At 45.5% G+C, this 12391-nt stretch overlaps 1 protein-coding gene across 2 annotated transcripts in view; it reads right to left on the bottom strand.

Moving 5' to 3' along the window:
- Nucleotides 1-12109, bottom strand: part of IP6K2 (inositol hexakisphosphate kinase 2) — a 30781-nt gene extending 18672 nt beyond the window's left edge. For both annotated transcript variants that reach the window (XM_045778512.2, XM_045778513.2), the window contains exon 1: nucleotides 11955-12109. The gene's annotated coding sequence lies outside the window, so the exon portion shown is untranslated. The remainder of the gene's footprint in view (nucleotides 1-11954) is intronic.
- Nucleotides 12110-12391: the final 282 nt, after the last annotated feature.

Genomic DNA, 12391 nt, shown 5'->3' with positions numbered 1-12391 from the left:
ACTTGATACAGGTTTCCCAAATTTGACAACAATCCCCCAAATATACATGACAGAGATGAATTGTGAAGCTAAAAGAAAGTGTTCTAACTTGTCAATAATAGAAAGCAGATGGGCATCAACCTAGGGGAGCAACTATGTGCCCTTTCTGTAGAAACATTAGAACACTGTTGTCACCGAACAGTCAGTCAAAACGCTGCCCCAAAATGTAGGGGGGAAAGTACTGCAGTTGTAGTATTTGTCTGCTTTTTGAAATGTGAACTTCTGGTTTCTTTTTTCAATCGAAACAAAAACTTTCTACCAACTTGTTTTCATCATTGTAAATTCTTCTGTTTAAAGATGGCAGTTATAATTATATATTTATATAAATAAATTATATATATTTATATTATATAAACTTCAGACAGCATAAAACCTGGATCTGCCCTGTACCAAGTGGTAAGACTGTTATTTCCTTCTCTTCAAGTTGTTTAAATGTCCCAAACTTCTTGAAATATTCTCAAACTTAGAGTATATGTTACCTTTATAATAGGGAGGGAAAATATTAGGGGAAAAAAATGAAAGAATTCACTGAGACTAAAATAGGAAAACCCAATAGTTGTTCAGCTCTTGAAGATTTTAAGCTCATCCACAAAAAAGCATTGCCCTAGCCCACACTGCATGGGCTCCATTCCACGACGGAGAGCCTGAAGATGGACCACATGTAAATAAGTGAGGATAACAACCCAAACACACCCTGCTCCTAAGGTGTGTACAAAGCAGTGGAAGACCAAAGGCGGAAGTAACCAACTCCTCAAGCTTCAATGACAACGGGATACAACCAAGCCAGAGACTAGAGACCAGAGCCGCCATTTATGGAGCACTTAGTCTATTTTGTAACACCCAGCTCTTACACCAGCCCTCTGGAGTAGACACCACCATTATCTATCTCCCTCACAGATGGACGCACTGAGGCGCCAGGAGGTCACCATAACAGGGAGGCCTCACTACAGAAAACAGGTGCCTGAGATGAAAGAGTTACTGCTAAGAATGGCTGGAATCATAGTCCTAACCTCAAAGGAGCTACAGCCTGGCTGGCTGGCAGGGTGTCCGTCCACCCGCAGCCCCATGCCAAAGCAGCAGAGTCAGAGAGACAAGACACAGAAGCTCTGCATCGATTTGACACAGATGCCTGTGTCATTTTCTCCATTAATATTTTATTCTAGTTTTAATAAAGGAAAAGCTCTAAGTTGTACATGGAATTATTTCACTAAAGCCACAATAACGTAGATCCTTCCTCCAATGCTGAGGGACAAATAAAACGCCAGATTCTGTTCCAAAAATCCAGACAAGCTTTTCTATAAGGGAAATAGCAGCGTCTCAGATGCTTCTCCTCTCTAGAACCACCTTCATGACCACACTGCCTGATATCTCTGCCTCGGATCAGATTTCTGGAATGAAAGACTAGTGGGTCCCAAGATGGAAGGAGATGAGAAGCTTTCGGCCTACCTAGAGGTATGTTCATCAGAGTTACATTGCTAGAATTACAAAGTTTTAGCAACTTAAAAAGATTTTTCTAGGGACGCCTGGGTGGCTCAGCTGGTTAAGAATCTGCCTTCGGCTCTTGCTCTGCAGGGAGCCTGCTTCTCCCTCTTGCCTGCCATTCCCCCTGCTTGTGCTCTCTCTCTCTGACAAATAAATAAATAAAATCTTAAAAAAAAAAAAAAGCTTTTTCTAGCTAGAACTGTAGCACCACTCCTTCAAGGAAATTGAAATTATTAATTCTAAGGTGTCACATGTCCTCTTTATCAGAATATCACATTTTCTTATAAAGAATTAAATGTTGGGGCGCCTGGGTGGCGCAGCCGTTAAGCGTCTGCCTTTGGCTCAGGGCGTGATCCCAGAGCCCCACATCAGGCTCCTCCGCTGGGAGCCTGCTTCTTCCTCTCCCACTCCCCCTGCTTGTGTTCCCTCTCTTGCTGGCTGTCTCTGTCAAATAAATAAAAAAAAAAAAGAATTAAATGTTATTTCATACACAAACCAAGAATTTTCAGTCCTCCTTAAAAAGCCCGTTACCCCTCTTTCAAGGGCAATTCTCCAATTCCAGTCTCCTCCTTGGTGCAGTCTATGACTCCCACCACCCTGTACGAAACATACACAACTGAAACATACAGAAGTGACCGCCTCACACTGCAGCTGAAATTGCCGTGAGGTCTCAATCTGAGGGACTTCCCTACCTTGAGTCACAGTTCTCTCTTGTGCCAACAAGTAATGGTCCATTCATTGGTTTTAGGCAAGATTATATGCTCTCTGCATGTAGTCAGTGTTTACCCCTACTCCTCTCTCAGCAGGCTCCCAAACCAGATGACACATGAACTCATCCTCTGAAACACAGGGAGCCAAAAATGATTCAGTCCTCATGGGCAGCCACAGAACCCAGGCAGCCATGACCTGCCCAGGCCAGCACCCTGAGTGTTATACCTACTGACGGAGGGACCAAGGTGTATCCTGCACTGCACCAGGTCCTGTGTCCAGGGGGCACAATTTCCTCTGGGTCCTTGCAAAACCTCACTCAGGTAAATACTCTCCTCAAGGGGCTGCAGAGTAGCCCAGGCTCATAACATCACTCTGGAAGCTTTTTTTTTTTTTTTTTTTTTTAAGATTTATTTGAGAGAGATAAAGAGTGGGGGGAGGAGGAGAGGGAGAGAAAGTCTCAAGCAGACTCTCTGCTAAGCGTGGAGCCCAACATTGGGAGCCCAACGCAGGGCTCAATCCCATGACCCTAAGATCATGACATGAGCCAAAACTAGGACTAGGATGCTCAATCGACTGAGCCACCCAGGTGTCCCCCAATCTGGCAGCTTTTATCACAAACCATTCTGCACACAGTGTTCCTCCCTGACCAGCCAGAAAAGAATCAGATATGGGTGTGAGAAAATTCCTGACACTGGTACAGGTCACAACACTATGCCATTTGCAAATTATCCTCCAGAAATCCTGAGATTTCTTTCCAAAATAAAGCATAGCAAAATATTTACAAATTTCAAGGAAATCGAGTTCAAACATACCCACAGTACTGTAGCAAATCAGACACTGACTACTTCACAATCACCCAGCTTGGGAGAAGGGCAGTGACTTCAGTCACTCAAGAGCGCATCTGAGGACTGGGAAGGAAGGCCAATGGGGCACTTCCACTTCTGACATCTTGCCTCTTTGCTCCCTTTCTCTGGCTCTATACAAAGAGCCTCCAGTACTTTCAAAGTAAAAACACTCTTTTGAGAGTGAGATCAATCATTCCTGGAAGAGGAGCAGCCTGTCCCCTCCTTTCCCAGCCCTCACCTGCCTTAGACCTGCTGGCCACATCCATCAGTTTTTCACAGCCCAGACTCTATCAGCTGCCACCTGGCACCTCAGCAAGGTCCACTCTTCCAAATGCCCCAGGACCTGCATCTGGGGCTTACGGTCCTCCCCTAGCCTCCCAAGGGAGGTGCAGCATCCCAATCAACCCACAGGCCCTCAAGCATGCAACCCTGGGAAGGTGTTGCTGTGTCTGTCCCATAAGGCCTAGCATAGGTACTACAAAGGGCAGGGGCAGCTCAAAGGACCTGGGGAAAAGACACTTGTGTTCCCATACTCTGGTAGGGACAGAGCAAGAAAAACCCAAACCCTCAGCAGAGAGCTGGCAACCAACTACATTAACTCTCCTCCAGGGCACTCACCACAGTGAACAGACACTGTTCTTGGAAGGACACCTTTCACTGCCTCACACGAACAGAGCATAAAAGCAGAAAACTTGAAAATGTTCAGTAAGAACTAATTTAGGGGGGCGCCTGGGTGGCACAGCGGTTAAGCGTCTGCCTTCGGCTCAGGGCGTAATCCCGGCGTTATGGGATCGAGCCCCACGTCAGGCTCCTCCGCTGGGAGCCTGCTTCTTCCTCTCCCACTCCCCCTGCTTGTGTTCCCTCTCTTGCTGGCTGTCTCTGTCTCTGTCTAATAAATAAATAAAATCTTAAAAAAAAAAAAAAAAGAACTAATTTAGGAAGACCGTAATATCAGCAATGGACAATTAAATAGTTTAATAGTGGTATATGTTTTTCCTGTCAGGTTGTTCAAACTCATAAAAATATACCTTCTGTGGTCAAATACACTATATCCACCCTTCCTCTTCCTTTGTTGGGTAACTCCAGGCTATCTCTCAAGGACAGTCTGATTCTGTTGAGCATGAGAACCGAAAGGTGCTGGTCCACACACCTCCACAGAGCACCTTGTAAAAGCAGCTCAGGTGAGACCTCAGCAGAGATTTAGCATCACTTCTTGCTCATGAGAGGGGAGGAATGAGCTAAGGTACAATCCACAGACACCCAGTTTCAAGCACATTAAACAAACGGGCATCAGAGGGAAAGCCGGCAGGCTTGGAGCTAGGTTAATCCCAAGACAAATGTTGCTGCAGTCTTGGCAATGACACCAAAGTTGTATAAGACCTGGGATCTCAACCCCGGATAAAAAGGCAGGGAGGAGTGTCACAGCAAAAATTCATATCTAGTGTTAGTTTTACAGTTGTAAAACAAAAATAATCCATTCTTATAAAATAAGCTTTGAAGGGAGATCCAAGATTTTTACGTTCCCCAAGACAGTATGACGGAACTCACACAGCCCATGGGACCTCTCATTTCTGTGTGTGCAGCTGGGGATAGAAAAGCCTGGAGCAGAAACAGCAGCACTAGTCAAGTGTTCTGTCTTCCTGGTTTCTAACACATCTTACTTCATTAAAAGAAACACTTAGGGGTGCCTGGGTGGCTCAGTCGTTAAGCGTCTGCCTTCGGCTCAGGGCGTGATCCCACGGTCCTGGGATCGAGCCCCGCATCGGGCTCCCTGCTCCGCTGGAAGCCTGCTTCTTCCTCTCCCACTCCCCCTGCTTGTGTTCCCTCTCGCTGGCTGTCTCTCTGTCAAATAAATAAATAAATATTCTTAAAAAAAAAAGAAACTTAATCTTCCTTAGGCTTGGGATTGGACACTCAATTTCTAAAACATGTAGGAGTGTCTCAAGATAAATGGATGGCTACATAGAGAGAACAAATAATACGAAATGCTCTCCCATTTTGACCAATTATGACTTTCAGTTAAATATATTCACAAGAAGAGTTAAAACAAACAAACCCAGCAGTGCAAAGAAAGTTTTGTGAATTGTCTACAACAGAAAGCAATCAGAAGAGGCCCAAGAGGCCCAGACTGACTCCAGCTGTCCCAAAGAGTTTATGACAGCAGGTACTGGAACTCCAAACCAAAGTCTGAAACCCTTCAGTCCAGAGCGGGATGAGATCATCCTGGGAATGAAAAGAACACAGGTAAAAGACCTAGCATAGTGAATATCCCATTAGCAGCTGCTGGAGCTGTTATTTCTATTTTCCCATGGGCAGGGTGCTGCAGGTGCTGACAATATAACTTCAGCAACAGCTACATTTCGCAAACATTTAAAATCAAATCAAGGCACAACTTTTCTGTTTAACCATTTGTTTGTTTAAACACATGTTTTGCTACCTGTTCTGACCTGGAGACCATATTTATGAGCTACCATCCTCCCAACCATTTCAATCTTAACTACGTGGCATCTTAGTGGCATTAAATACAAAAACTCTTGTTACTAGAATATTAACTTTTAGCCACCATATACTGATAATGCTGGTGTGTCACCAAAGCTTAATCCTTACTTGTAAGACTGAATTTGTGTAATTTCAATTAGAAGAGAACCCTATTTATGAAAATTTACACTAAAAACAAATATACAGGGGCACCTGGGTGGCTCAGTCAGTTAGGCATCTGCCTTCCACTCAGGTCATGATCCCAGGGTCCTGGAATCGAGCCCCGTATCGGGCTCCCTGCTCAGTGGGAAGCCTGCTTCTCCCTCTCCCACTCCTCCTGCTTGTATTCCTTTTGCTCTCTCTTTCTCAAATAAATAAATAAATAAAATCTTTAAAAAAACAAATATACAATCTTGAAAAAGATTGGAGAAAATGTCTATAAACAGAAAAATGAATCCAAAGTGCATCTGAGCTGGATGTGGACTACAGATGGTCATGTCCAACAAAGTCTTTTCTGGGTAAGATGTCCTCATTTCCCCTCCAACTTTCCACCTAAAATGGCAAAATGGTAATGTGCTACAGCCTCCCTGGTCCCAAGGCAACTACCTCTGGGGCATACCACCACAACCAACAGCAGGAAGAGCTTGCTTCCTCCCTCCATCCCCAGGGCTTAACCAAGTGCAGCGGTGGCCTTTAAAACAGGTCAAGGTGAGGAGACTTTCAGGAAGACTGAAGGGCCAGTCGGGAGGGGAGCTATACTGGGGATGAGCGATACAGGATTCCTTTTGGGATGTGTAATATGGTATGTGAACTATAGCTCAGTAAAGCTGTTACACAGAAAAAAAAAAAAAAAATCAACACAGTAACAGGGTCACACTGGAGAGACCACAACCAACTCTGGGTAAAGGTTCCAGTGATAATGTTACATCTCCACCACTAAGAGGTGAAGATCAAGTGCTCAGGAGGAGAGCACCTCCAAATGTGGCTATGAGAATAGCAAAGATGCACGCAGACAAACTGGAACAGAACTAACTCATGAAATACGTGGGTAAAAAGTATTAACTTCTAGGGGCGCCTGGGTGGCTCAGTCATTAAGCATCTGCCTTCGGCTCAGGGCGTGATCCCAGAGCTCTGGGATCGAGCCCCACATCAGGCTCCTCTGCTGGGAGCCTGCTTCTTCCTCTCCTACTCCCCCTGCTTGTGTTCCCTCTCTCGCTGGCTGTCTCTCTCTCTGTGTCAAATAAATAAATAAAGTCTAAAAAAAAAAAGTATAACTTCTAAAGGACTACATTGTTTTAGATAATAACTGTGTATGTGCAATTAAAAAATAGTAAATATTGTAGGAAAGCCAACTTCCAAGTACATTTCTCTAAGTTTATACGCTTTCGAATTGTATCAAAAAATTATTTTAGGGGCACGTGGGTGGCTCAGCCGTTAAGTGTCTGCCTTCGGCTCAGGTCATGATCCCAGGTGGGATCGTGCCCCGCATCGGGCTCCCTGCTCGGCGGGAAGCCTGCTTCCTCCCACTCCCCTTGCTCGTGTTCCCTCTCTTGCTGTCTCTGTCAAATAAATAAGTAAAATCTTTAAAAAAAAAAAAAATTCTTTTAAATCTCCCTGGCAAATTCGGGCCTGCCTTACCCTGGGGTATACATGGTGCTTTACCTCCTCTTGGTGCCGGTCTTCATCTATAAGCCAGGCATGGTACAGTTTTACAGAGGTGCTCTGAGGCAGGAACAAGAGTAAAATATCTAGCCTCCTGCCTGGCTGTCCTCTGCCCACTGCCCTACAGTTCCTCCAAAGAGTCCACTAGGAGATGGAGGTCACAGGAGGGACCTGACAGTATGAGGGGATAAGGGCATACTAAGCCTGCACTCCTGTAAGGAGAGTGAAGAGAGGAGGCTTCAACGCCAGGCAGAGGAACAGAGTGCCATGGGACATCCTGCCTAGCCTTTAAAAAAACAGATTTTTAAGCTAGTTACAAGTGTGATAAAATGACCACCATTATTAGTTTGGGGTCTCTTCACCCTGCAGATTTTCTTCCATACACTTTTCTATTCTTTACATAAACAGGATCGGGCTGTCTTCTGTCTACATTCTTACTTAAGGAGCAAAAAAAGAGATACAATGCTTATACACATTGGAAGCATATATGAAAAAAGAGGTTTGAGGGAAGAAAAATTTTAAGCTGCTTAAGAAAAACTGTGAGTGTTTAGAAAGCTCTCAAGCTACTCTGTTATATGTTATACCATAGACGTGTTTCAGGTTACTTTGTGGGCTCATGAATTTAGAATCTGGTTATTTGAAGATATCAAAACCAAGGTGAAAGAGGAGAAGGCAACACTGCCTTCACAGTCCTGAGTCTGGGAGTTTGCACGAGGAAGGAGATGATAGCAAGAGTACCCCTAAGAGAGCTGCAACCTCTAGGCCATCAGGATCAAGACCAAGCTGGTCTCTCCAGCCTCTCCCAGGATGGGCTTCCTTCTCTCATGGGTCTCTCCTCCTTCATCCCTGGGGCGGAAGGTGGGAAAGAGTCCTGACAGCTCTTAGGCCCTGGGGCCCCCAAGACACCAGGGCTGCCTTCTCCAGACACCTGTCCCACCTGGAATGACCTCTCCCACATTCAGTGGCACACTTGGCAGGGCACAAATTCTCCTGCCTTCTCCAATGTACCCAGAGAGGCTGGTGCCCAGCCCCCACAGGGGAATTAAGGAAGGAAGGGGGGAGGGTAGAGAAACAGGATTTGGTAGATGGCTAGGTGTACCACACTGTTCTTCAGAAGGTTACTGACCTTCAGGAGGTTACTGACCCCCTGGAGAACCTGAGACATCTGTGGGCCTCTCCTGAAAAATGCATACCTTCACTGAACTCTACACACAGACTGTGGTGCAGGCACCTGTGGACCCTATCTTCAGAACCCGATACAGGGAATCCGATTAGAGGGATGAGTCAGATACTGAGCTTTCCCACGTCAGAACAAGGATGTTTGGTTCATGAAGTCAGAAACAGCTCAGAAGACACTGAGTTGAGCTGCAGACACTTAAATATAAGGGGATGGTCAAGCACTTAAGAAATACTCAGCAGAGAATTGGGAGCAATGGGATCAAAGCTTGAGTGAACCTAACCTGAAAAGAGATTTGGGGGTTACCTACAAAGGGAAGACAGCAGGCACTCTAAGAGTGATGTGCAAATAAAGAAGAGCACTGGGTCAGGGCCCTCATAGGTGCGAACTGCCTGTGAGCAGAGGGGGCAAGGTCAGTATGAAAGAAGGAGGTCTGTAAAGAGACAGAGGCAGAACGTCTATACCTTCCTGGAAGTCATGGAATCTCCTCCCAGTTGCACGTGGAAAATCTAGGGCTCATAGTCTTCGGACTATACGACACAGAGGGAGGAGGAGGGTCTTGCACTGTGTGGCCCTTTAGGTCCACGACAGACCTCCGAGTTCATGGTTTGGGGCTCGGTTATGAGTGAGCCTTGGCAAAACCTTCACAATGTCTTCACTGAGAAGACGTACAGGAGCGACCCCTTCAAACCCAGCCACCATAGTCAAAAGGTCTCAAGCAAAGGAAGTGATCAGCAAAAGCCAGCATTTGGGAAATCCTGAAGGATAAATGACAGTTGCTTCAACAAAACAATTATTAGAAACACAGAATGAGCCTATATAAATTTAAGTAACAAAAGAGATACTTCAATCAAATGCAATGTGCAGGACTTATTTAGATCCTGATATGAACAAATCAACTGTAAAAAAAATTATGGGAAAATCAGAGACATTTGAGCATAACCAGATATTCAGGTGGAAAAAAAAGTATTATCGTTGGTATAATAATGGTATTGTAGATACCACGGGCAGCTCCTTGTCTCTTAGAGATAAACAATGAAATACTTAATAGAAAAAATACATCCAGGGACTATGCCACCTAAAAAAAAATTCAGGTTTTGTTTGTTTTTAAGATGGGGGGAGACAGGCAGTGAGATGAAACAAGATCAACTAGGAGTTGGTAACTCCCAACAGGTGATGGATGACAGACCCAAACCAACTGTTCATCAGCTTAGGAAACTGTCTTTTCCATTGGGATAGGCCAGTGATGGGTATTAAGGAGGGCACATAATGCATGGTGCACTGGGTGTTATACACAAATAATGAATCATGGAACATTGCATCAAAAACTGGGGATGTACTGTATGGTGACTAATATAACAAAATAAAAATTATTTTTAAAAAAAGGAAACTGTCTTTTCCTTCAAACTCTGAAGTGGACTATAAATTCAATTTTGGGGAAAAAGGACCTTTTCTTGCTACCAGAATATATTGCAAAATATAATACTACTGGTTACTTTTATTACTTGGTATTCAAATAGGCAAAAATATCATTATCTTAAAAACAAAAATATGCTTTAAAATATAATCACACAAGAGAAATGATCTGCTTACCTTCCACTGTACAAAAATGTGCTCAATTTGTTAGGGCGATTATCTCACTAGGTGAAATAACTTCACTTCAAGGGAAAATTCTTCCCCAGAGCATCCTCTTTATGAACCAAACAATGGAAAATTTTCACCTCAGCAGGCTGGCCTCGGAGGCTCAGGCTCAACCCTGTTGCCTAGATACCAGTTACATCTCCAGTGCTTACAGAAGGCTCTGGCACCCCTCTGCAAGGGAGACTTCATCAGTCAGCAGTTGCTCCTTCCCTCCTTCCACATTCCACTGCTCCGACAGACACAGGGATGGTATACAGTGTACTGGTCTGTCACTTGTGAAGCTCCAAAGCACAAAAGAATTCTATTACATCTGCTAAAGTGGTTTTTACAATTCTATCAACTCTGGTGCTGGTACTCATGCACTTGATTTCTAACAATTCCTGTCAATTCTACTCTAAAGTCACAAAGCAAATGTATCAGTTGGAGTAACAGTTAACAGTTCAACTGACTTTTTCTCCAAAGTTAGTAAGAGTTAGTAAGGCTTTTATTGAAGATTTTTTTATTTATTTCTGAGAGAGAGAGAACACAAGTGGGGAGGGGCAGAGGGAGAGGGAGAAGCAGGCTCTCCACTGAGCGCGGAGCCCGCCAATGGGGGTTCAATTCAGGGACTCCAGGATCCTGACCTGAGCCAAAGGCAGATGCTTAACAGACTGAGCCACCCAGGTGCCCCTCAAACTGGCTTTTTACATCAAATATGATAAAGTATTCATTTTCCTGGCTTCTAATTCTGATAGTGGCTAAAATTAAAACAATAACACCACCACCCTGAAACTTCTCTTTAAATACTTAACACCAGGTTACAGGATGCAATTACACAAACTCCACAGCAGCAACCTAAGTAAATAAGCATCTGAGTTCACTTAAAATGTAACCCTGCTAAAAATGCAAATACTGCAAATATTTTAAATACTAGAGTTCATCAAAATTACTGTAATCATGGTGCTTTATTAAAAAAAAAAACACAGAACTGGTGAACTCGAACATTTTGTTAACGCTTTTCAAAAGTTTCAGTACTTTTTCTTAAAACTATTCTTTCCGAACGCTTTATTTTGTTTCATGAACATTTTACTAACAAAATGTTTCATTCCAAGCAGTAACTAGCTCTATTTCCCTGGTATTTAAGAGCACTAGGTTTTACTGTCGTCTACATTTTGTTTTCACAACGTCTGGACTCACTTTTCTGCTCGTGCAGCTTTACCATAGGAAACCGAGCGATACAAAATATTAGGATGGGAGGCAAAAGCAGTCTTGAAGCAAATACGAAAGAAATGAAAGCTCCACCCACGGTGAAATTTACCACTATTAAAGAAGCCTTCCTCTGATCCATTTTAGGACTTTTGTGGATACTAAGATGGGCAGATTGCCTCACCAGACGCCAGCGGACAGGCCCAACTGGCATTCAACGCTCAAAATGGCTGCACATCTGCCGGCCCCAGGTAAACAGCACCTGAGGCGGTGGGCTGGCTCCTCCACCCAAAGACTCGAGGAGAACCCCCCTCCCCACCCCAATAACCAGGGAGCCCATGGACACCGCTGTCCTGGGAAGCAATGACCCAGGAGATCTTTCCCCCACAAAGACTTGGAGAAACCTCCTCAATGACCGGGGGAGATCCTGCACCGCCAAGATACCCGAGAGCCCCCTCTATGACCACAGAAGATTCTGCCCCTTCAATATTAGGGGAGATGTTCTCCCCCCAGTAACCTGAAGAAATAATGCCGCTCTCAAATGACCGGGGGATATCCGGCCCCACCAAGACCCGAGGAGATCTCCCCGCCCCCAGGATCGCGGGGGAGCCCCTCCCCAAATAACCCGGGGACAACCCTAATGACCAGAGACCTCGCCCCTGAACGGCCCGGAGCCACCCTCCTCCAAATCTACCGGGGCGGCAGAGCCGTAGGCTGGACAAGGCGGGCGTTACCTGCGGCCTCAGCCCGTCCCGCGGTGCTTCGTCCTATTGTTTCTGTCCCATCAAGATGGCGGCGGCCGCGCCGAGCCCCGCCCCCCGCGCCTCGCTCCCGGAGCCCCTCGCTATTGGCTCGCACCAGGAGCCCGGCTCTTGGACTGGGCAGCCCGAAAATCGCTGTTGCTAGGGCCCCGGGATCCCCGGCAGCGGCTTCCGGGAGGGGTGGGGCAAGGAGCGGGGCCAGGGATGGGGCGGGGCCTTGCCTGCCTTCCAGGGGGAGGATGACCAGGGAGGTCAGGTGGGTGCTTGGGTGGACAGATGGACTTTGGGCTTGTGGGTTCAATGAGGGATCCCTGGGTGAACGGATGGCTCAACCAACTGTCCCATTTTTTCAGGGTCCGAGGGGTTTCCCGGGATGTGGGTTTTTCAGGGCTAACATTGAGACAGTTTGC

Source organism: Ursus americanus, chromosome 14, assembly GCF_024610735.1.
Source record: "Ursus americanus isolate L20-20 chromosome 14, mUrsAme1.1.p, whole genome shotgun sequence".
NCBI classification, from domain to species: domain Eukaryota; kingdom Metazoa; phylum Chordata; class Mammalia; order Carnivora; family Ursidae; genus Ursus; species Ursus americanus.
Note: the sequence above shows the minus strand (reverse complement) of the source record. Positions and strands in the feature narration are given on the sequence as shown.